Raw genomic sequence first — 23,505 nt, forward strand, 5'->3', positions numbered from 1 at the left:
GGGTGTGGGCACTGATGAAAAGAAGGGGGTGCACCCTGCAGAGAAGGGTGTTCTGCAGACTGGGTGGGCCACCTTCAGACAGGGTTTGTAAAAGGGGGCCAAAGAAGAACAGTCTGTGTTTAAAGACTAAATGAAACAAGGAGAGACAAAACAGTGCATGAAGATTTGGTTGAGGGTTGGGGCTGAGTTTTTTCTATGCTTGGGACAGTATTAAATTCTTAATGACCCCATAGGGTTGTTGGATTGCTGGAGGGTGGGGTAATACTCCATAATTTCTCCATTAAAAGTTGGCAAAACATGGGGCGCCTGGGTGGCTCAGTCGTTAAGCATCTGCCTTCAGTTCAGGTCATGGTCCCGGGGTCCTGGGATTGAGCCCCACATCGGACTCCCCGCTACATGGGAAGCCTGCTTCTCCCTCTCCCACTCCCCCTGCTTGTGTTCCCTCTCTCGCTGTGTCTCTCTCTGTCAAATAAATAAATAAAATCTTAAAAAAAAAAATGTTGGCAAAACAGATCCATTTCTGCCCATGTGAAACATATGGGGGAATAGATATTAATTTTATAATCACTCAGATTGATAACAATTATAAAATAGGAGGAGTACCATGAATGATAGAAAACTGCAGAGAGCTTAAAGAATATACACTCATTTCATGAACAACTATTGTACTTGCAGGCCAGTAAAAGATTTCCTTAAGATGGAGACCTTTGGGCTAGGCCCAGTAGGCTCTCCTGAGGTATGGGAGAAGGAAAAATGTCTCTGTGAGCTATAGAGAAAGCCAGAGTCCTCAGGAGATGGCATTAGAGAGATGATTCTGTGAGTAGCAGAATGATAAGAGAAGTTTTGGTCATGGATTATGGATTCCTAAGGACTGGGTGGGGACATTTGGGAGGGAAGGAAATCATGCAGAGGTGGACAAAGGCTCTTCCACTCCCCACCCCTTTCCCTTACAGTGGATGGAGCAATCCATTCTCCACATTGGCTGCATCGTTCCAAAGTTGATCTGGGATTTTCAGCTCTTGACCCTTACCCAGTCTGACCTTTTGTTAGGAAGAACTAGAAACCCTTAATTGGTAGCTGTGAATGCCCAGAGGAGTCTTACTTAACTCCTTGGGAACTTGGGAAATGTAAAGAAATCAACCAAAAAGATACTTCCTAGGTGATATGAGGAGCGGGGATTTGGGGTAGAGTGACGGCTGTCTCTTGCTGCCAGAAAAGAGAGCCAGTGACAGTTCATAGTTGGGGGCTGAAAAGTCTATGACTTATAAAGATGAATCTCAGATTGTCCCAATGCACTTGGATGGTAGACATTCCGTTGGTCTGGCAATGTGGAAGTTTTTTGTTTTATTGTACCTTTCAAAGAAGGGTCTAGTCCTGCTCTGTCCAAAATGGTAGCCACTAGGAGCATGTGGCTATTGGGTACTTGAAATGTGCCTAGTCCAAATTGTGAGTGCTGTGAGTCTAAAACACATACTGGATTTCCAAAACTTAGTATGAAGAAAAGCATGTAAAAATCTTGTTAATAATTTATCAGTTATTTTGTGAATCGATGATGTCCTGGATCGACAGGGTTAGAGAAAATACCTTATTCAAGTGAACTTCTCCTTTTTCCCTTTTCTTCAGTGTGGTGACTAGAATGTTTAAAATCACACATTCACAGACGTGCCTCACCCTGTCTTTCTACTGCACAGCACGGATCCAGCCAGACACCATATCAGCTTCTTCATTTCATCACTTGTCTTGTCCATAGCGACTTTTCTCACCACACCCCCCGTAAGGTAGAAGATCAGGAGGGGAAGAGAGGTGCTACCTGATTCTGTATTCATTTTAATATGCTGCATTCTCCTTACCTCAACATCCTAAGACAGAGTGAAAACATACGTGTGGTCTAAAACTTAGGCTCCGATGTCTGCACCCTTGAAGTTCCTGTTGAGAGAGGGAGGGGCCTGGGGCTGTTCTCTCTGCTCGCCTGAGCTCTTCATCTGCCTGGCATCCCAGACGCTTGTGCATTGAGAATTGTTCCTGCCAGTTCGGCCTTTCACAGATGTAGCTTTGGGAAAGAACCTGCAACAGTTCTCAGGGCATCGGGGAAAAAGGCGGCTCTGGGCCAGGATTTTTTTCCTTCCAAATGCCGTGTTTACAAATGCAGCTGCAGAGCGCGGAGCCATACACTTGCCACCTCTGTTCTCCTTGAGACTGGAAGAGGCCTCTCCCAGGGGAATCTGCATTTTGAGATGGAATTCTTCAAAGCTCCGCAAGCCTGCACTATGGGGAAAAAAAAAAAAGGGAGGCACTAATGAGGTAATTTCAAACCTGATGGCAGAGAGAGGGGACAATTTTGTCCCCCACTCCCTCTCCTTGTCAAGTCAGCCCCAGGAAATGTCTTGAGTTAATCTTAAGATGACCTATTGGAAATGGATTAAAGCAAAATTCTAAAGACACCGAAGGATTTGGGTGGAGAAAGAAGCAGATGAGATCCTTACAGTCGTAGCTAGCATTTCCTAGGCCCTTGCAGGGGCCCAGCCCTGTTGTAAGCGTTCATTCACCGAGCCCTCACAACAGTCCTCCAGGGTAAATACAAGTGTTACTTCCATATTACAGAAGTCTAAGCGGAGGCAAGAGACTGTTAAGGCCAGTTGCTTGAAGTCCTAAGCTAATAAACAGCCGAGACTATGGAGAGCCTAGCTCCAGAGCTGGTAACCTCCACACTACACTGTCTCCCGTGTGCGAAGGCTCAGAAGCGAGCAAGCTTGGCTTCATCTATCTGTTAAATCAGCAAATTTAATCTCCCCTTGTATAAGGTCCCAAACTTTATGTGCCTGCAGACATTTCGAGCCTCTGAAATATTCATGCTCCTTCTTACACTTAATTCAAGCTTCTTAGAGTGCCTTGGCCTCCCTCCGTGTTGATGGAGAGGATATTGTGATATCTTCCCATATCTGATATTTTCATCTCCCAGACACTGTGGCCCTTTAAAATATAAGTTTCTTGAGGGATGGGTTTTTCTTATTTGTCATCGTGTTTTCAGTTCCCTGGATGGTGTCTGGCATGTAGTTGGTGTTCATTAACCTCCCCTCCCAGTCCTACTTAAGTAGAAATTAAGAGTTAATACCATTCCTTTCCCAAAGAACTAAAGGGACAGTTACTCAACAGAAGATAATATTATTTATTATCTCTTACATAATCTTTTAAATTCTTTTCACCTCAGAAACTTTAATTACCAATAGGCAAATGTTTCTCTAATTATTTGGACATAATTCCAATGTCACAGTCAAATAATTGGACTTGTAGATTTTAACAAGAATAACTGCAAGCAAGTAAATAAACGAAATGCAAACATTCCTGTTTAACAGGCTTTCTTGGATTAAAAAGAAATATTTTTGGTAACTGATAATTTCAGAGAACCCATTATATTCTATTCATTGCATTTATCCCTCCTCAAAAAGCATAAAACAAGTGTTCATTTTTTATGAGTCAAAATTGCAACATGTATAAATAATTGGTTTTCAATGATGCATGCAAATAATATCAGAATTTGTTTTAAATGTAGAAGCAATTGTGGGATATAATTACAGTGTATGCAGTTCAACACCCTCTTGCTCATTAATATATATGGACCCTCTAATGGATGTTCATTGTTTCCTGGGAATCAGATCTGGCAGGTCAGATCCAAAGAAGATAATTTCCCCTGGTTGTCAAATGGATTATAGTCTCAAAAGCAAATCAATAGCCATATCTCAATCAACTGGAACATTTAGAAGAGCAAGACCTCCTCCAAACCCAAACCCCAATTTGGTTAATGTTCAGAAAGTAATATTAATTGTAGGGATATAAAATATGCTATCTAAAGCTTACTTACCTCTTCTCAGTTGACCCTTCTCCTTTCCATTTGAGTGGGTGGTAGACAAAAAAGAGCATATTGGCTTTCGTTTTAGCGGTTGGGGATGGGTTTAAAAAGCTTTTTGTATTTATATAACTTGTGTGTATGTTTGTGCGGACCGACTCACAACCGTTGCTGGCATCATTGCAAAATTCATAGTGATTTCTCAGTTTTGCAAATTTTTCCACTTTGGCTTACTCACATTTGTAATTCTAAACTGCAATTAAAATTCTGTGGCTTGGTGCCCTTTCCTCTGGAGCGTTCCCTTTTGGGTAACCTGCAAAGATGAGGCAATGAGTGAGTCCTTATAAACTCGGCTGAGCTAGCCAGGTTGGCTTCAGATGGCAGCTTTGGAAGTGAAAGTGCACAGGCTCAAAAGCCCTTGGGTGCTGCCTGCCAGGTTCCTTACATTACCCACTTCTGTGACCATCCCTGTCCCCACCCCTAAGCTAATGTAACCTGTACGCTCCATCTTGAAGTCTGAAGAGGGGTTAGTCGGATGGAGAAGGGCAGGGAGGTGGAAGATATTCCAGAGAGTGTGAACAACCTGTGACATGTTCAGAGGCCAGAGAGAGATGGCCCATTTGAGGAGCCGCGAGTAGGCTGGAAATGCTGGAGCCTTGTCTGCATGTGAGGGTGAGGCTGGAACAGCAGGCTGAGATGGTGGAGACGTGGCCGTCACATACGCCGCCATATCCAAATCAATTGCGACACTTAGAATAGCAAGGGTGACTCAAAACTCAAACCCCAATTTGATTAGTACACAGAAAGGTTAATTATAGGGATATAAAATATACTATGGAAAGCTGACCTCTTTTCATCTGACCCCGCCCTTCTATTTTAGCGAGTAGAATTGGCTAAAGGGGTATATTGGCTTTGCTTTAAATTTTGTTCCGGAGAGCAAGGCTATTTGCTGAGACTTTTGAAAAATGAGAGCAACATAATTAGTTTTTGATTTCAGAAAAGACAAAGAGCATTCTAAAGATGTGGTAGTGGAGAGAGGGCGTAAGAGGAGAGGTGGATGGACAGATCTTTAAGATGTAGAATTAACAGTGTTTGATGACCCGATGAAGGGGTGACCCCCACGTTTCTAGAGCAGCTAACTTGAAGGATGACAGTACTGATCAAAGTAGGTGTTAAGTATTCTAGTTATTATTAGGGAACAGATATGGGCAAGGGGACGTATACTTACAACAGAAGATAATGCAGCTTTATAGAGCTAGTAATATAGAACTCTTTCGTGTGCACAACCAAAGAGGAAGAACAGCAATATTAGTAAAAACAATAAACGATGTCCACCCCAACCTGCAGAGATTCTGATTTCATTGGTTAGGATGGATCCAGGTACTTTTTTAAAAATTGGGATTAAAAAAACACAATGTAAATCTACTCTCTTGATAGATTTTAAGGGTGTACTAGAGGGTTGTAACTATATGCATGTTGTGCAGCAGAAATTTGGGGAACTTTTCCATCTTGCATGACTTAAACTCTCTACTCATTGAAGAGCAGCTTTCCTCTCCCCCCTCCCATAGGGCCTGGTAACCACCCTTAGACTTTCTGCTTCTATGAGTTTGACTACTGTAGATACTCTATGTAAGTAGAATCATGTAGTATTTGTCCCTCTGTGCCTGACTTATTTACTTAGCGTAATGCCCTTGAGTTTCATTCATGTTGTAGCACAAGACAGGACTTCCTTCTTTTTTAAGACTGAATAATAATATTCCATTGTTTGTATCTTCTGTATTCATTCATCTGCTGATGAACACTTAGGTTGCTTCCATGTCTTGGCTTTTGTAAACAATACTGCAATGAACAATGGAGTGTAAATATCTCTTCAAGATCCTGATTTATTTTCGATGAATATCCAGAAGTTGGATTGTTGGATCATATGGTAGTTCTATGAGAGAGAGAGAGAGAGAGTATAAGCAGGGGGAGTGGCAGGCAGAGGGAGAAGCAGGCTCTCCACTAAGCAAGGAACCTGATATGGGACCCAATCCTAGGACCCTGGGATCATGACCTGAGCCAAAGGCAGACACTTAACTGACTGAGCCACCCAGGCATCCCTATTTTTAATTTTTTGAGGAAAATCTATCTATTTTCCATAATGGCTGCACCATTTTACATGCCCACTAACAGTGTACAAGGTTTTGACTTCTCCACATCCTTGCCAATATTTATTATTTTGGGCTTCTTAAATTTTTTTTTTTTAATTTATAATGGCCATTCTAAAGGGTGTAAGGTGATATCTCATTGTGGTTTTGATTTGTCTTCCCCTGATGATGAGTGATACTAAGTATCTTTTCATGTGTCTGTTGGCCATTTGTATGTCTTTCTTGGAGAAATGTCTGTTCAAGTTTTTTTGTGAGTTATTTGGGTGTTTTTGCTATTGAGTTGTAAGTTCTTTATATACTTTGGTCATTAGCCTCTTACCAGACATATGGTTTGAAAGTATGTTGTCCTATTCTGTAGGTATGCTTTTCATTTTGTGATTGTTTCCTTTTCTATGCAGAAGCTTTTGACTTTCGTGTAGTCTCACTTACTTATTTTGTTATTATTGCCTGTCTTTCGGTGTCAGAGCCAAGAAATCATAGGCATTAGGTGCTTTTATAAAGCTCCTCCGGATGACTTCAGTGTGCAGTCGGGAGAACCACTAGTCTAAACTATACCTTGCTATGACAAGTGGTTCCACTTGGCCATGAACATTCTGTTGGTCAAACAGGCTAGCAGTTAACCACATTTATTGTCTATTTGGCATGGTGACCCCTAGAGGGAGAGATAGATCTTAATTTCTGGATTGGATAAGAATGAAGTAGGGAAATAAGTCAAACAGAGAAAGACATGTATCATATGACCTCACTGATATGAGGAATTCTTAATCTCAGGAAACAAACTGAGGGTTGCTGGAGTGGGGGGTGGGGTGGGAGGGATGGGGTGACTGGGTGATGGACACTGGGGAGGGTATGTGTTCTGGTAAGCGCTGTGAATTGTGCAGGACTGTTGAATCTCAGATCTGTACCTCTGAAACAAATAATGCAATATATGTTAAGAAAGAAAAAAAGAAGAAGAAGAATGTAGCAGGAGGGGAAGAATGAAGGGGGGGAAATCGGAGGGGGAGAAGAACCATGAGAGACAATGGACTCTGAAAAACAAACTGAGGGTTCTAGAGGGGAGGGGGTTGGGAGGATGGGTTAGCCTGGTGATGGGTATTGAGGAGGGCACGTTCTGCATGGAGCACTGGGTGTTATGCACAAACAATGAATCATGGAACACTATATCTAAAACTAATGATGTAATGTATGGGGATTAACATAACAATAAAAAAATTAAAAAAAATAAAAAATAAAATAAAAAATAAAAAATGAAAAAAAAAAAAAAAAAAAAGAATGAAGTAGGGAAAGTGTAGTTTGAAAGAGCACATCAATATTGTTATCAAATTTTATTTTTGAATAATAATCTTTTTCATAATTTAAACTAGAAAAAAACAATGCTCAATAAGTAAGATCTTTCTCACCCCGGAGGTATTCAGTGATTCTAAAGGGTGTGTGTGTGTATTTTGTGTATACAAAATTTAAATCTTAGGAGATGGTATCTGCAATGGAATTTTTTAAAGTGGGTTTAAAAGTTCAGGAAAGCAGGTGTAGTGAGTCTGTCTCTGATTCTGTGGGCGTGTGCATTCATTTATGTAACATTTCCTGCGCGCCTCCTAAGTGTCAGGGCCTTTGCTGAACCCTTAGCTATAATGTTTCCAATCTACCAGGCCTGTGAGGTAGGTATTATACCCATTTTAAAGATAACAGTGTGGCAAAGAAAGGTACACAGGTCAAAGGGGGCTGGAATGTCAGTTCCATAAGGGCAGACTCTTTGTCCTGTTCGCGGCTGTACCCCCAGTTTCGGGACCGCGTCCGGCTTACTGGAAGCAAGCACCCGAAATGTCTATTTGGAAGAGGCTGAGCTGGAGATTGGATGTGCGTGTGTCAGCTGTCAGGAGCTGCTGTTTTTCCCTCATACCTAGAGACTCTCAGCTCTTCCTCTGCCTTGCCAGCCTTGCCTTCCCTCCCTCCGAGTTTAGGGGAAGCTGTGCCCCCTTCCCCACACCCCCAGCCCAGGTGGCTTTGCAGGGCTGCATCTTTCTGTGAGGCTGTCAACTGGGTCCTTGAGTGCGCTGTGGGGAGGGCATTTATTCACCCAGGAAATATCCATTCACATACTGAAATCTGGTCGATCTGGAAGGTTCTAGATGGGAACAATTGCCACTGTGTGTCCACAGGCTAGGAACTCAACAGCATTTAACAAAATATTATGCCATAGTAGGGGGTTAGAGCAAAAAGCATAAAAGTGTGTAAGTGAAAATACACGGAAAGAAAAATCTATCTAACACAGAATGCCCTCTGTTAGCAAGACGATCTTAACGTCGTCCCTTAATTGAATTTATGTTCCCTTGTATTTTAACAATCTTTGTGCTATTAAATGGCACTGTTTCCAAAATATGCCTGATGAAATAAAAAACACGGCCTTGTTTCTACAGCTTAAATATGAAGGCTTCCAGGGGAAAAAAAGAAGGAGAAGAAATGGAATATGCTTACTGTTTTCTATCATTTTTATTTTTATCATTTCAGAGCACTCCGAGGAGGATTTGGGAAATCTTCATGTCACTCTCTTAATAAAGCCACAGTGAGCACTTAATGCTGCTTCTACTTCCCACACACAAACTTTCTAATTATAAAAGGACCTTTTCAGACTTATTCAGGGCATATAATCTTATTTGCAGCTCCTAATTGGAGGACTGTGTTTGTTGAAAAGAACAGAAGTCTTCAGTCATTTAGAATAAAGCTGGCTCATCAACCCCTGTGGGAAGAAAAGAACTATTTATTTTATCCGTTAATCCCAAATACAAACACAATAAAGCTGTCTTTTCTAATAGTGACCTATTTCATGTTAAATTGGGATAGAGCTAGCTTTGCTCAATAAGACTATTGTGGTCAACAAAAAAGTCAATCTTATTAGGATTCCCATTGAATACCTTCCAATCACTTATCTTTTAAAATGCTGAACCCAAAGCCCAGTTGAATTCTTTATGTTGCCGGCCACAAAATGCAAATCTTGAAGGGAAATAACCTCAACTAGTGAGCCCCATCTAGTGACAGGGAAGTAAATTGCTGGTCAAAAACCTGGGCGGTAATTATCCCGTATCTTTAACCTGAACCTTTCATTCTTCTCTTTGTGCCCAGGCCATTATGTTTTATTTCTCTCTTCTCCATCTCTCTCTCTCTCTCTCTCTCTCTCTCTCTCTCTTCCTTTCGCCTAGCCTCTTATTTCTAAGAATAGATAACTTTTTATACTCAGGAATTTTTTTCTTGATAAATTCCAGTTTCTAAAAACATTAACATTGCTTAAAACTAGCCAGATTTCCGCATTTATATTGAATTTTAACACGTGAGCAGTCATCTCTCTTGAATAGCATTACATAGCACTTACAGATTAAACTGTATTTGATGTAAATAATATTATTCATTTATCAATTTTATGTTATCAAAAGACCACAGAGAATTTTTTTACTCATAAGAGCTTTAGAGGAACAAGACCGAGTCATAGAAAAATCCAGGGAGAGATCTAAGGGGATTAAAGCTTTCAAAGTCTACTTTCTTTTTTTTAGATTTTATTTATTTATTTGACAGAGAGAGAGAGACAGTGAGAGGGAACACAAGCAGGGGGAGTGGGAGAGGGAGAAGCAGGCTTCCTGCTGAGCAGGGAGCCCGATGTGGGGCTCGATCCCAGGACCCTGAGATCATGACCTGAGCCGAAGGCAGATGCTTAATGACTGAGCCACCCAGGGGCCCCTCAAAGTCTACTTTCTTGGGCAATATCACCATTTGACAATGCATTGGCTTGGAGGTTGGTTTCTTTTAGCTGACTACATTAGAAGTTAATTTTGGTGTGTCTGCATCCTACGTTTCTGCATTTCTTGACTTTTACTGTCATAATAATACACATGTCAAAACTGCATAAGGCTACAGCGGGATCAACTCCAATCATACATAGGCAATGCTTTTGCTAATGATTCTGCCTTATAAATGCAAACCTTTGTTCCCAGAAAAAAAAAAAAGTTGATAATAGCCATATGTCATTTTAAAATGAAATAGAACATATCACTCAGTCTATCTACACTTTCAGAATCAGTTACTTTCAGAATCTCTTTCCACTAGCCTATGTGCCCAAACACCAGAATCAGACCTAAGCATAGGAGTTTTCTGGGTTATGGAGGAAAGAACAAAGGACTCAAGTTCAGATCCTGATATTGCCCCTCACTGGCTACATGGCCTTGGGAAAGTCGTAGCTCCGATCAAGGTGTCATGGGCTCAGGCTATGGAGCAGATAATCCCTGTTCCTTCACCTCCCAGCTAGTGGGCTTTAGACAAAATTCTTCCCCAAGCTTCGACTGGCTCAATGTATATCATGATATTTCCTTCATAGAGTCATTAGGAGAATTGACTGAACAAAGCATGTGAAGTTCTGAGCTCAGGGTCTGGCACATAACAGAGGGCTCGGTAAATATTGTTACTTACAAAATGAGAGGACCAGCATCCACCTCTCAAGACCCTAGGGAAGACTCAATGAGGGGACGAGTGGGAACATGGTCAACTCAAAGGCATTCTATAAATGTTATGGATTAGAACAAAGCTGGACCCTCTTCGAGGCCTCAAAGAAAGAAGGAAAGTTGTTGTAATTGAAGAACATGAGGCTTTTATTGATCAGGGCAAGCTTTATGGGCTGAACAAAATTTTTGTAGGCCAAATGATTTGTACCTTTGGCTTGCATTCTACTTGGGGTTATAAGTTTCTGAAGAGAGTAGAATGATAGAGTTGGAAGGAAGACTGTATAATTTAGTTTCCTCATTTTTTTTTGAGAAAAAAACCTAATGCTCCTTTCTTCTTCAGAGTTCTTTGTTCACTTGAGATTATTTAAGAATTTTAAATTATTTGTTTGGTGTCTGCCTTTACTTCTGGGCTGGAAGCCCCCTCAGGACAAGGGCCATGTGTGTTTGGTCCACACTGTAGCCCAGCCATGACTCAGTGCCCAGCACAGTGTGGGTACATTGTCTACACATGGTAATTACTGACCAGCTCCAAGAGGTCAGATACCAAGGAAGAGGAGAGCATGAACTCTGCAGGGAGGAAAAGCTGGGTACAAATTTGACCTCTCTGGGTCACTTCCTATGTGACCCTGGGCAAGTTACTTAACCTCTCTGATCTTCAGTTTCATTATCTGTAACAAGACTGATAATGCCAGAATCTACTTCATGGGGTTGTTGCAGAGATTAATGAGCTAATTCATGTAAAGTGCCTGAAACATTGTAACTCTATTAATTTATCTAAATGCCTGAGATAACAAAGTCAATTAGAGGGAGTTCTGGAACCAGAATCTTACCTACGTCTTGTTCTTGTATTTTTTTATTCCTCCGGTATCCCTCACCCCTCTGCCTAGACCACTTTCCAAAACCATTAGCCTAATCAGACAAAAATAGTGACACAAAATCGAGTATTGGGCCATTCACATAGAGGTGCTGCAATCACTCAAAGTAGTACTGCGAGTTTCAGGAACTCATTTGAATGGTGGCAAAGGGCTTATTATTGCTAATAACCTCGCAGTGTCTGAAGCACAAAGCTGAACAGAGTATTTCATATTTTGCTCTCTCAGTGGGTCCTTAAGGGTTTGACTATCAGATGCAGACATGGCTGCATTATGAAATGGCATGTTTAAAAATATCTCTGCGACTCACTCCTAGAGACTTTTAGCAAGTGAACTAACTGTTAGCCTTCTGGAAGATTAGATGTCAAGATAATTAGCCCCCTGCCATGTGGACTATCTAATTTTTTTTCTTTTCCAAATCTCATTCTCCTTTCTTCCCTAGGTCTCTCAGTTGACACGGTTCATTATTACTCGATGCCTGCATTCTTCCGTTTCGTTTCAGTGCACTCATAAACCACCTCGTTTTCATGACTAATCATACCTAACACTCTATTCACACCCTTAACTTTGATGTTAAATTTTACAATTTGGAATGTACCAAATATTAAGGAAAACGAAGAGTGGGTTAGACAGGTAAACCAGATACGGAGTATTGCGTATGATAACCCATCCTCCTCTCTCTCACTGGTCTTCAAAAGCCCTGGTGCCCTGGGAACAATGTGAAATGCACATTTTCTCATTTCGTGTCATGAGCAGAGGTCTGTGAATTTCTTCTTTCGTTGTCGAACGTGGGGGTCTGTGAGCTTTCCCATTTCATTATACCGAACGACCCAGACCTGGCCTTGTGCAACTAGGGAGTAACTTTCTCTTTTCTCCCATAAATGGAGCCAGTGAAAAGCCAGACTCGAAGGAATGAGACGGAATGGGGAATTATCCAAAGGAGCCATACAGTTATAGAAACGTCTGGCTGGAAGGACTCTGAAAGGCTATCTGTCCACCTCCCTGCACTTCAGTCTTGCCCCATACCAGTCCGACAGGTGATTTTGACTCCTATTTCAAAAGAATACATAGGATACCAGGTTTCTGCCCTCCATTTAAGAAGCTTCTTCCTTTATGCTGCTTACTACCTTTTCCCTCTCCAGTTCAGACTCTTTTCCTTCCATTGTCAGGCAGAAGAGTAGGTTCGTTTCTTGTCCCCAGGAAGTACAGATGTCCCCCAGGCAGAAAGGTGAGATTATTTTGCCCCCCAGCTGCCTTTCCTGCCCATGACCTATAGACTTTGTTCTCTACCTCCTCTAGGCATTGCCACAGTTTGATTAATTGTGGAAAGTCCAAGATTTCCTGAAAATAGTCTTGAACTAAACCAGCGTTTGAGGTAGAAAAAAGAAAAAAAAGAGGACAAGGAATGTTTTCCTTCTTTTTCTCTTTCTTCTGCCAACATCATGGCACCACTCCTCAGACACTGCCTAGCTCCCCCCACATCTCCCCACCCCACGTTCCCAGCTTGGAGAAGGTGAGACATGATCCAAGGCCAGTCACACTGCTCCTAGCTCTGTGCCTGGCTCCATCCCCAATCCAGCGCTTCTCAAAACTCTAAGGGCGGGCCTAGGTCCTAAGAGTTTTCCAAGATTCGTTCAGACCCAGGAATTGTTCCCTGGAGACCTAAGACTTGCAGGGAAGCCTTCCTACCCTACGCCCACCTACAATCTTGCATATAGGTCCTTAACTTTTTTTAAATGCTGCGCATGACTTGGAAGATAGTGACTGGCTGAGCTATTTTTGACGTGCATCTATCTTAGTTTTGTCCACCAGCGGTGGGTCTATTGAACTCAAGTGGTCTGGCAACACGAGTAATGGAAAGAGCACTCGTTAGGGGGTCAGGCCAACCTCGGTCTGATGCTCTCCTATTTCATTTGCTGTCGAGTGACTTTTGTCAAGCTGCTTCAGGTTCCTTCAGTGTAAAATGGAGCTAATGCCAACTTCAGGGCCTGATACTGGGATTAGAGAGAGAGTTAACTTATGCCAAGCCCCCAGCACAGTGCTTTGCAAATACTAATTGCTTCAAACACAGCTCTCTCCTTCACTGGCTCCAGAGGGGAGCTATCTAGCACCTTAAACATTCATTGGCTTCATCAGTCGAACCGAGCTGCCTTAATAGCTACACACACTGCGACTGTTACTAGCAGCACCAGCGACCCCCGTGCACCTGCTGGGGGCGCAGTATTGTGCTAGCATCTGAGGGTCGCAAGGCAGCCAGACTCGCGGTCTCTAGTCTTGGGGAGCTCACAGCATGAACGCAGCATCTGCAGCAGGCCCCTGGGAGACCCTTCATGCCCATCCGAGCCCAGAGCCAGAGCAGGATTTGATGAAGATCTCGGAGGACCGAAGCACTGAGAAGATTAGGGGGCTGCTACTCCCCTCCCCCCGTCTATAATTAAAAATAAAAATGGTACCAAACCATAATGAAGTGTGGAGAAGCAGAACAATGTTCTGATATCTTCCCCGCTGGGAGGACTGTCTTCGTGCTTCTTTTGAAATATCAAGTTTCACATTCTTTTCAAAAGGATGTCTTTTTGGGTGTCTTCGTTTTCAGTGCAACCAGTCCGCCTACAGGGTAACACGGCACGACCGCAAGGGCTCTCCTAATGCTCAGCAAATGGACCAGAAGGTAGGTCGAGAGCAGAGAAGCCGGGGGTCTGGATGCCTCACCAGCGACCTGACAGATCCCACAAGGGATGGAAAAGCGATGGTACCTTTTGAGACAAGAGGGAATCACCTTATTAAAAAGTCAAAATTCATTCCAGACATATGGAATATTCCCCCCCTTCCCCGGGGTGGACTTTTCACAAATGAGACAAGGGAGAGGTTATGTATAGATTAGCAAGTTGTAGAGTCGATTCTATATTGGGTCCTAAGAAATGACCGCACTATTGACTTGCGGCCTCTTGCTCTGCTACTATGGAAATTGCCAGAGACAATGGTGACAGGAGACATTCGCCAGGATGCAAAGGCACTTGTCTTTCGTGGTTCTTTCCTTTCCTCGGTGGAAGACCTTCTCTCTGAAGGACACAGACCGGCGCTGAGGCAAGGTTACCAGTACTTGGCGAAGCTTCCCCGGGGCTCTAGCTAACAACCTGCACACGTGGATCCACTCACCTTTCTACTCCAAAGCAGAGAGAAGCATCGGGAAAGGCCCCGCAACCCCGGCAGGGAACTTTCTGGAGCAGAGATGTAAACCATTTACGTAGCCACTGTAAATAGTTAATAAAACCTATTTTATAGTCCATCTACTTAGATTTCCATTACCTCCTGTTCTCTTTCAAACATGCATTTTTTCTTTTGAATCGTTAGGCAATAAAGAGTCAAGCCATTTATCAAGCGGTGTCTTCGTATTCCTTTAACATGTTTTACCATTTGCAGGAAATACGGTGGCTTCTATAATTAATCTCCCAGTAGAAGCTGTTTGAGAAAGACTCCAGTCCAGCAGAAAGAAAAGTCTTTTCTTCATGGGAGTTTTTGGGTTCTCGTGAGTGGAAACGTTCAGAAACAGATGCGGCCGTATTATCACATATTGCAAACTGTTCGTTTCAGATAACGAAGGGGAAAAAAAAAACAATAGCATACAGTCTCACTCTCAAAAAACTGTCTTGTGACTGAGCTGGTGTTAAATGGGCCCCACAAACAACTCGGGGCTGTGCTGCTTCACAGAAACTCCCCGGGGCAGGCCTAGCTTACCACAGCAAGCTCACACCCGGCTGGAGACCGGAATCCCGGGGCTGGAGGAACAGGAGGGGGTCCCACCCCCAGACCTACCAGCCCTGGCAGCCTTGGCCTTGGTAAGCCCAGCTAGCCCTTAGCGCTGCCCACGTATCAGGCCATGTTCTGAACATTGATGCGTATTCAGTCTTGCAATCCTCATGGCAACTCTCTGAGGAGAGGTACTGATAGGATCGCAATGCTCAGGTGACTTGCCAAGGGCTCACTTTCTAAGCGGTGAGTCCAGGAGCCAAGCTCGGGGGACCTGGCTGTGTCCTCTCGGTTGCTGTGCTCTGTGGCCCCTGGGACGCTGCCTGTTCTGTCCTCACTTCTGACGATGGCATTTGCTCTGGCAGAAGGCAGGCTCGTCCAGGCCTCCGCTCCGCAGAAGAGGAAACAGGGGCACATGATGCCAAAACACTTGCCCAAAAAGTCATGTTCAAGATGGCTAAGAGCTCATTCCTTGCCTTTTATTTTTGATTTTTTAAAGATTTTATATATTTGAGATAGAGAGTGAGAGAGAATGGAGTGGAGGGCAGAGGGAGAGGGAGAAGCAGGCTCCTCCCTGAGCAGGGAGCCCGATGCGGGGCTCGATCCCAGGACCCTGGGATCATGACCTGAGCCAAAGGCAGACGCTTAACCGACTGAGCCACCCACATGCCCATTCTTTGCCTTTTAGACCAACTTTTCCTACATTCCTGCCTTGTATCCTCTTTATTCTCTTCGTGAAAAAAATAAGATAAAATCAAGAAAACCCAAACCTGTTGCTTTACTTCTTTCTCTGATTTGTCCGCCTGGGTCAGAGGAAAGGGCGGAAGGTTCGGTCGGCCTGTTACCACTGAGTAGAAGCAAACCCCACTCCAGGCTTAGGTTCTTCCCCAAACCAGCTGTGGCTTTGTTCCTTGAAGGCAAATACATGGTCGGTTTGACCTCCCACCTGAATAGAAGGTTTTCAAATGGTTTAATCTCATCCTCGGAGAGGTTAGTAACAAATATTGGGGAAGTGCTCCTATATTTAGGGTGTACATAAAGGATCTAGAAAACCATTTGACTCTGGATGATCTCCAGGAGAATGTTCTGGGTTTCTCCAAGACATTTGATGGGACAATTATATTTGACTCTCCAGTGTCAAGGTTACATTCCCACTTGGTTCATTTTGGTTTTTAAACAATCATCCTGAGGGCTCAGGTGGTTTTTGTGAGCCAATCTGACCCCCAGATCAAGCTCATTCTGAAGACACTGAGGCATCATTTCAGTTGCATGACAACCTGATACACTTACTGGAATATTCCTTCCCACATGAGGGGAAATCTCGGTTGTGATGAGACCACAGGCAATGCAGTACACAGGTTGGACTCCATCTCTAACAATGTCATTTGATTAAACAGGCAGTCATCTTCACGCAAGGAAAATCTCAGGTCACATGAACGCCCATCTGTATTCATCAGAATTCAGCAAACAGGAAGATGGCCCACAGCCAATGGATATTTAGGGAGTTTAAGAACGAGACCATTTACAAAGATGGGGCAGGGTTAGGGAGGCAGAGTGAGAGATGGTGCAGCGCCCCAGGCTAGCACCATGGAGGAGCCATCACCTGAAAGAGAACAGTTAAGGGAACAGAAAGTGAGCTATGTGGGGACATGCGCATGACAGGAGCTGTAGGTTCTTAAAGGGACACAGAAACCCACTGTGAATCCTCACAGAGGGAGATGTGAATGAATACCGCAGCTGCAACTCTCCTCCCGCCTGTTGACCAAACCCAACCAGGGGACAGGGCAGCCTACAGATGCAGACCACAGGGGACAAGCTGCCAGAAACCCAGTGCAGGGAGACGGGGCAGTGGAAAGATGCCCAGCTCATCATTTCGTTACGTTTCTGAGCTACAATAACATCTGCATACTCTCCTGCTTTGACATGAGTAGTGTAATAAAGAAGTGATTAGGAGGGGGGGAGGCCTCTGCATACATGACATTAGGTGGCCAATTTTATGCTTATGGCAGAAATCAGTGCTGTAAATTCCTCATTGGGTTTTATGAGTCAGAACTGGATGCACCCAAGGGTCTCAGAAATATGAATCTCCAAACAGGCCCTCTAATAATTGGCAAAAGAGAATCAGTGGAAATCTGCTCCTGCCGGGACGATGCTCAAGAGTCAAAATTAAATAGGAACATAGGCTTAAGAAAGAGGGTCATGGCGGTTTCAAGTTATTGGCATAAACTCTCTGGAGGAACCCATGGCATTGAGAGGCCCACAGTTTAATGGAATAAATAAAGCCTGGTTTTGTTTTGTCCTACATTGTTTTGTCTGGTTTCTCTTAGGAGTTTAGGCAAAAGGCCAACCAGAAAGAGGAGAGATGGGGAAATCTGAAGAGGCATCCTGGGGCATTTTAGAAATGTCAAGGATGCCAGAAGTCAATTAGGATATAAAGAGATCATGGTGAACCCAGTTTCTAATCACGTGGTAAGAGCCCCTCTTGGCAAAGACAAAGGGCCAGGCAGCGTTTGGATAAGAACATGATATGGTGCTAGAAGCAAAGGCTTTAGAGTCCAGCTAGTAGCTGGGTCACCTTGAGAAAGTTTGAGAACCTACAGAAGCCTCAGTTTCCCACTCAGGGAAATGGGAACACTACCTGCCTCTCCTAGGGTTGCTTTAGGAATTAAATGAGATCACGTATTTAAAATGCTTGAAACAGTATCTACCACATTGGTGTTCAACAAATAGTACATATGTGTCTGTAAACTTACTCCTTTTTATGAACACATATGCGCATATCTGTTTCTACTAGAACCATCTGGTCTTCATGAGGGATGGGAATGGTCATGATTGGTTACAGGGCCCTTTGGTTGTGAGAATGCAGAGTGTGACAAAAGGTGCTTGTTCTTTCTATTTACGCCCCTCCAAAAACAAGCTAGCTCTCTCTTTCTAGCTGTGGTTCTAAAATTCTTCCTGACCATATATATACCCATATATGCACTTTAGATATTTTTTTCTTTAAAAATTTCTTACTGAGTGGCGCCTGAGTGGTTCAGTCGGTTAAGTGTCTGCCTTCGGCTCAGGTCATGATCTCAGGGTCCTGGGATTGAGTCCAGCATCAGGCTCCCTGCTCAGCGGGGAGTCTGATTCTCCCTCTCCCTCTGCCTGCCATTCCCCCTGCTTGTGCTCTCTCTCTGTCAGATAAATAAGATCTTTAAAAAACATTTCTGATTGAATAATTAATTATACACTTATTAATTTAAAAATGTCCAGAATTCAGGGTAGCATAACAAAGTCTCAGATGCTCCATTTCTCTTTCAGCCCTCTCTCCTCTCACAGATTGCTTTATTGTGGAAATGACATTTCCCCCCCCAAAGGTCTTGTATGATTGGGAGCACAGAGGTCAGAGATTTTTGTTTCTTGCACCATATTTTGGCTAGAATGGAACTAAATAAAGATTTCAATTTAACGGATATATTTGCTTGTTTCACTTATTATTGACTAGAGAATGTACCTCAGTCTCTTTGTGACTGTTGGTTTAAAGACGTTACGTATTTTCAACATTTTTAAGAGATTTTAAAATGTTTGCCTCAGGTGATTAAAGCAAACACAAAAGGTTCCACAATTCTGCCAGCTCCTTAGAAATTTCACTCTTGGGCCCATATCCTTGAAAGGTATTGACCCATACAAGCAGCTAATAATGTAAAAGTTGACAGCCCAGTTTAACCTTTTAATTATATTCTGTGCATCATGCATTTGACCTTCTGGAGACAACTTGATGAGTTTCTGCCATATTAATTACTCCATGCTGTTTTGCAGTGAGCCTTTTACAATTCAAACCTGGTAGATGAATGCAGGAACCTTTCTAGGCTCCAGGGAAAAAGCCAGAATGGCAATTTAAAAGTACCCAACAGAATTTTCCACTACCAGGCTTGTTTTCTTTCCTTAAAATGGTAAACAAAGACCGCTGGAGTGATCTCGTATTTATTGGACTGTGTTACCTCTTGCAAATTTTTAACACCTTTTTTCCTAAAATATCTTTGAAACTACCAGGCCTTATCTGGAATAATTTCTTTTAATTATGATGCATTCTATAATCAATACATTTATTACCCCGCAATACTGTCTCTGACACCCGAGTCTTCTTAACTTTGTCTTAAGTGTCGTTAATGAGATCTAATGTGCAAAGTTGCATTTAATTTTCCACTCCTGACTAGTCTTCATCTGGGCTTGGATTTTGTCTTCCTGATGAGTTAGACACTAGTCACGATTCCTGAAAGAGCTTCCTCCGTCCCGTCTGTTGGCCGACATGCAGTTTAAGCTTTCCTCCTTCCTCTCCTTTATGGGGAGCAAGAAGTCACCCATGTGGTCGTCGTCATCACCCTGTGCTCAGGCTTCTTCAGGGAACATTTTGAGCCATTTCAAAATTAGACCTGAACATTGCCCATGGCTGCGTTTGGAAGGCTGCTCACAGCCCAGCCTCTTCTTACGCACTGTGTAGGAGTTTGAAACCAGAAGTCCTATGTGCCAAAGCTGGATTCTACAATCCAACTTTTTCCTGCTTCCTGTCTCCCCTCATTACTTAGGTCTTTTGATTCAACAGCTCTCTCTAGCTAGACTTTCTGAAATGACACAATGTGATTGGATAGGGGTCAAATATTTGGATCGACTCTCAGGTCTTCCATTTACATCCCATGTGTCTCTATTTATGGATGTGCGTATCAAGTGCATGCTTTGTGCCAGGCAATGTGTAAAGCAATTCACACTTCAAACACACAGCAATCCTGCGGGAACGGTACAAGGATGGATACTTGGCCAATGAGAAATAGCTCAGAGGGTTGAAATATTCACTAAATCAGGTTTAAATAATTTCCCTGAGTTAGTACTAGTGGACCCGAAATTAATACACAGCTTTTCCTGACTTCAGAGTGTATGCTTTAAACCGCTACACCATCCTGAAAATCTCACGAGCTTAGTCAAGGCACTTGGCTCTGCGGCACCTGTCCTGGGTGCAGTGAGTGAGAACTCAAGCTGGAGCCAGATTGTCTGGATTTGACATCTGACCCCTTCACTTACTAGTTGTGTCACATTGTACAAGTAACTTCATCTTTCCACACTTTGGTTTTCTCATCTACAAAATGGGGATAAAAATATTATAACACCAAATTCCTTGGGCCACATGGAGGATTAGATTCATGTCAAACATTTAGGTCAGTCCTGACATTATATTAGGTGCTCTTTAAAAGCAACAATAATAAAATAGCTCAATAATGTTAGCAACTATTGTTGTGATTTGCCTTATTTGTCAAAAAAGAAGTTGATGGGAGCAATTGTGTCTACCCTAATTGATTGCTATAACGATGCTTGGGGAGCACTTGAAAGTCTGAGGTTCTCTGTGGTTGTGTATTACTGATAAAATCCTCTTATTCCTCAGCCTAGAACACAATGGTAGAAGAGGGTTTAGGAGAAGTTTGCTTGGGGGTAGAAACTAGGTGTGGTATCTAAACAGCAAGAATGAGGGCGCCTGGGTGGCTCAGTCATTAAGCGTCTGCCTTAAGTCATTAAGTGCCCTCCTGGGATCGAGCCCCGCATCGGGCTCCCTGCTCAGCAGGGAGCCTGCTTCTCCCTCTCCCACTCCCCCTGCTTGTGTTCGCTGTGTCTCTCTCTGTCAAATAAATAAATAAAATCTTAAAAAAAAAAAAACAGCAAGAATGATAAGTCTTGCCCTTCATCCCCTGCAAAAAGTGTGCGTTTATGCCTGTATGAGCAGGAGAGGGAATTAGGAAGTTTGAGTTCTATGGGCCTCTGCTGCGGGCTTATTATCCAAAATTGGGTAGTTAATATATCCAAAGCTCAAGCTCATTGTCCTTTCTATGACGAGAATGATACCATACCTCTGCAACCTAATTTCAGAGAAAGATTAGGAAGCAGAAAATAAAGTTAAATATTAAAAGGACAATAATAGCTTTATATCACCAAATGGACTCTCCTCTAGGCAACAGGAAGTGGATGGGGCCAAGTCAGATAGGTAGTTACTAGGGAAAAATTAAATGGCTGTCTAACAGTCAGTAGGATTACTATGGGCAAGCAGTTGTGTTTGACATGATACAAAGATGTATAAGAAACAAAGTCTTGCCTTAAAGGGGACGTGATTTACTTAGTGGGCAAGATGTAAAAAGATAACTAATAATAGAGGAGTTTCTGTACCAGATGAGTGGTGCAAACCAAGAGGCTATAGGGCAAATTTTCCCATTATAAACACCTGTTACACCATTTAATTATGTGCAGCTTTTATATTATAGGATTTGGTTGAACTAATTTGCTCTCAGTCTTCAAAATCGTGTAAACATTTACATAGAATTCTTAAGATTTAACCTAAACCCATGTTTGAAAGTTAATTTTAGCCCCTCTGGGAATTTTAGACACCTCTGGGAACCTATCAAAAACTCTGAAATATCTCCTAGGAAATGGCACAAACCCCCACAGTCTGCATATAATTGCAGAAGGTCGACAGATCCCCTAAAACCCATCTGTGAACTCCCAAGTTAAAAAAGCCCTGGTCTAAGAATGTGAGAGCAACACTATTATAGAAACTAAATTACCCATAGTTTCCCAAATCTTACTGGATCTCAGTTACATTTTTGTTAGCTTTTGCTATTTTAAATAAGACTATAGTTGAGACACCTGGGTGGCTCAGTTGGTTGAGTGTCTGACTTTTGGTTTCGGCTTAGGTCGTGATCTCAAGGTCATAGCATCAGGCTCCGCACTCAACAGGGAGTTTGCTGGAGATTCTACCCTTCTCCCTCTCTTCCTCACCCCACTCGCTCGCTCTCAAAATAAATAAATAAGACTATAGTTAAGATTTTTGAAATTAAAATGTCTTTTTTAAAAGATTTATTTATTTTAGAGAGAGAGAGTGTGTGTGTGAGCGTGGCGGGGGAGGGGCAGAGGGTGATGCAGAGAGAGAATCTCAAGCAGACTCCCCACAGAGTCCAATGGGAGGCTCAATCTCACACAGAGTCCAATGGGAGGCTCAATCTCACACAGAGTCCAATGGGAGGCTCAATCTCACGACGCTAAGATGATGACCTGAGCGGAAATCAAGAGTTGGACACTGAACCGACTGAGCCACCCAGGTGCCCCAAAATGTCTTCTTTTTTAAACAAAACCCTCAAACTTCTTGCATACATAGTATGGCAGGAATTGCTACTTGTCCCCCCAGGATCTATTGTATCCTTTTCCGGTAGAAGACAATTTTTAACTGGGCACAACAGAATGAAGACCGCCCTTTCCACCTTTCGAGAAGTGTTGCTATGTCACTGAGTTCTAGATAATGAACGTAGATGCAAGTGTTGTAAATCTACTTCTGGAACCCTCCTCAATAGACAGTTCGGTTGTGCCTTTTGCTTCTCCTTTACCAGTTCCTCCATCCAGCTGCTTGGAACGTGGATCTGATGGCTGGAGTGCCCTCTTTGGCTATGAGATGAGGGACAGACCCATCCTAGGGACTGCAGGTCTGAAAGATGGAAGGAGCCCGGATCCCTAAGGAGCAGGGAAGAGTATCCCCATAGTAGTTCTGAAGACTATCTTCTGGTCTTTGACATAAGACACAAATAAACTTTCCCATCATTTAAGTTGCTATTTGGCGTTTCTCTATGACTTGTACCTGAACCTAATTCGCATCTGTAGATACAATGCCTCGAATTTGGAGGCTCTTTTCTCCTGGCTTTCCTGGTATCCATTGTTGCTAATGAGAAGAATAATCTGTCTTCTCTTTCTGGTAGATTTTAAAACGGCCTCTTTATATTTTGCAGTTTCTCTTCCTTGCATATATGTGTGGATTTATTGTCATCTTTTCTGTTCTGCCCTGGGTGTTCCTAGGTCTCAAATCCCTTTTCAGTCCTGAGCCAATTTCTCAGCCATTTCCTCTTTGAATATTGTGTCTCCCCGCTTCCCCAGCCTCTTCGGAAACTCCTAGTTAAAATATGTTGAGGGGCGCCTGGGTGGTGCCATTGGTTAGGCCTCTGACTTTTGGTTTTGGCTTGAGTGGTGATATCGGGGTTGTGGGATTGAGCCCTGCAGCTGGTGCTGTGCTCAGCGCGGAGTCTGCTTGAGACTTTCTCTCCACCCCCCCCCCCCGCCCCGCACCCTGCTGCACTTGCTCTCTCAAATAAATAAAAATAGATCTTTAAAAAAAGGTATGTTTAAGCCTCCCAATCAAAACTTCTTGTACCTCAATAGCACACTTAATCATTTTTATTTATTTATTTTTATTTTTATTTTTTGATGGTGAATAAACGTTTATTTAGTTAGTTTTTATTTTATTATGTTATGTTAGTCACCATACAATACATCATTGGTTTTTGATGTAGTGATCCACGATTCATTGTTTTCGTATAACACCCGGTGCTCCATGCAGTACGTGCCCT

At 42.9% G+C, this 23,505-nt stretch overlaps 2 long non-coding RNA genes across 5 annotated transcripts in view; one reads left to right on the plus strand and one right to left on the minus strand.

Annotated features, from left to right (window-relative positions):
* The window catches only part of LOC118552927 (uncharacterized), a 56,388-nt gene extending 52,458 nt beyond the window's left edge, over positions 1-3,930 (minus strand). For 3 of the 4 annotated variants that reach the window (XR_013446140.1, XR_013446142.1, XR_004925740.2), the window contains exons 1-2: positions 3,860-3,930; positions 1,851-2,265 (exon numbers count right to left, since the gene is read on the minus strand). This is a non-coding gene — a long non-coding RNA (uncharacterized LOC118552927). The remainder of the gene's footprint in view (positions 1-1,850; positions 2,266-3,859) is intronic. The other variant, XR_013446141.1, reaches the window with a different exon arrangement.
* On the plus strand, positions 2,038-8,563 carry LOC118552928 (uncharacterized). The gene is made up of 2 exons (XR_004925741.2): positions 2,038-2,301; positions 8,497-8,563. It is a non-coding gene; the product is annotated as an uncharacterized LOC118552928 (long non-coding RNA).
* The last annotated feature ends 14,942 nt before the right edge of the window (positions 8,564-23,505 follow it).

The sequence above is a fragment of the Halichoerus grypus genome, chromosome 3 (genome assembly GCF_964656455.1).
Source record: "Halichoerus grypus chromosome 3, mHalGry1.hap1.1, whole genome shotgun sequence".
Lineage (NCBI taxonomy): Eukaryota > Metazoa > Chordata > Mammalia > Carnivora > Phocidae > Halichoerus > Halichoerus grypus.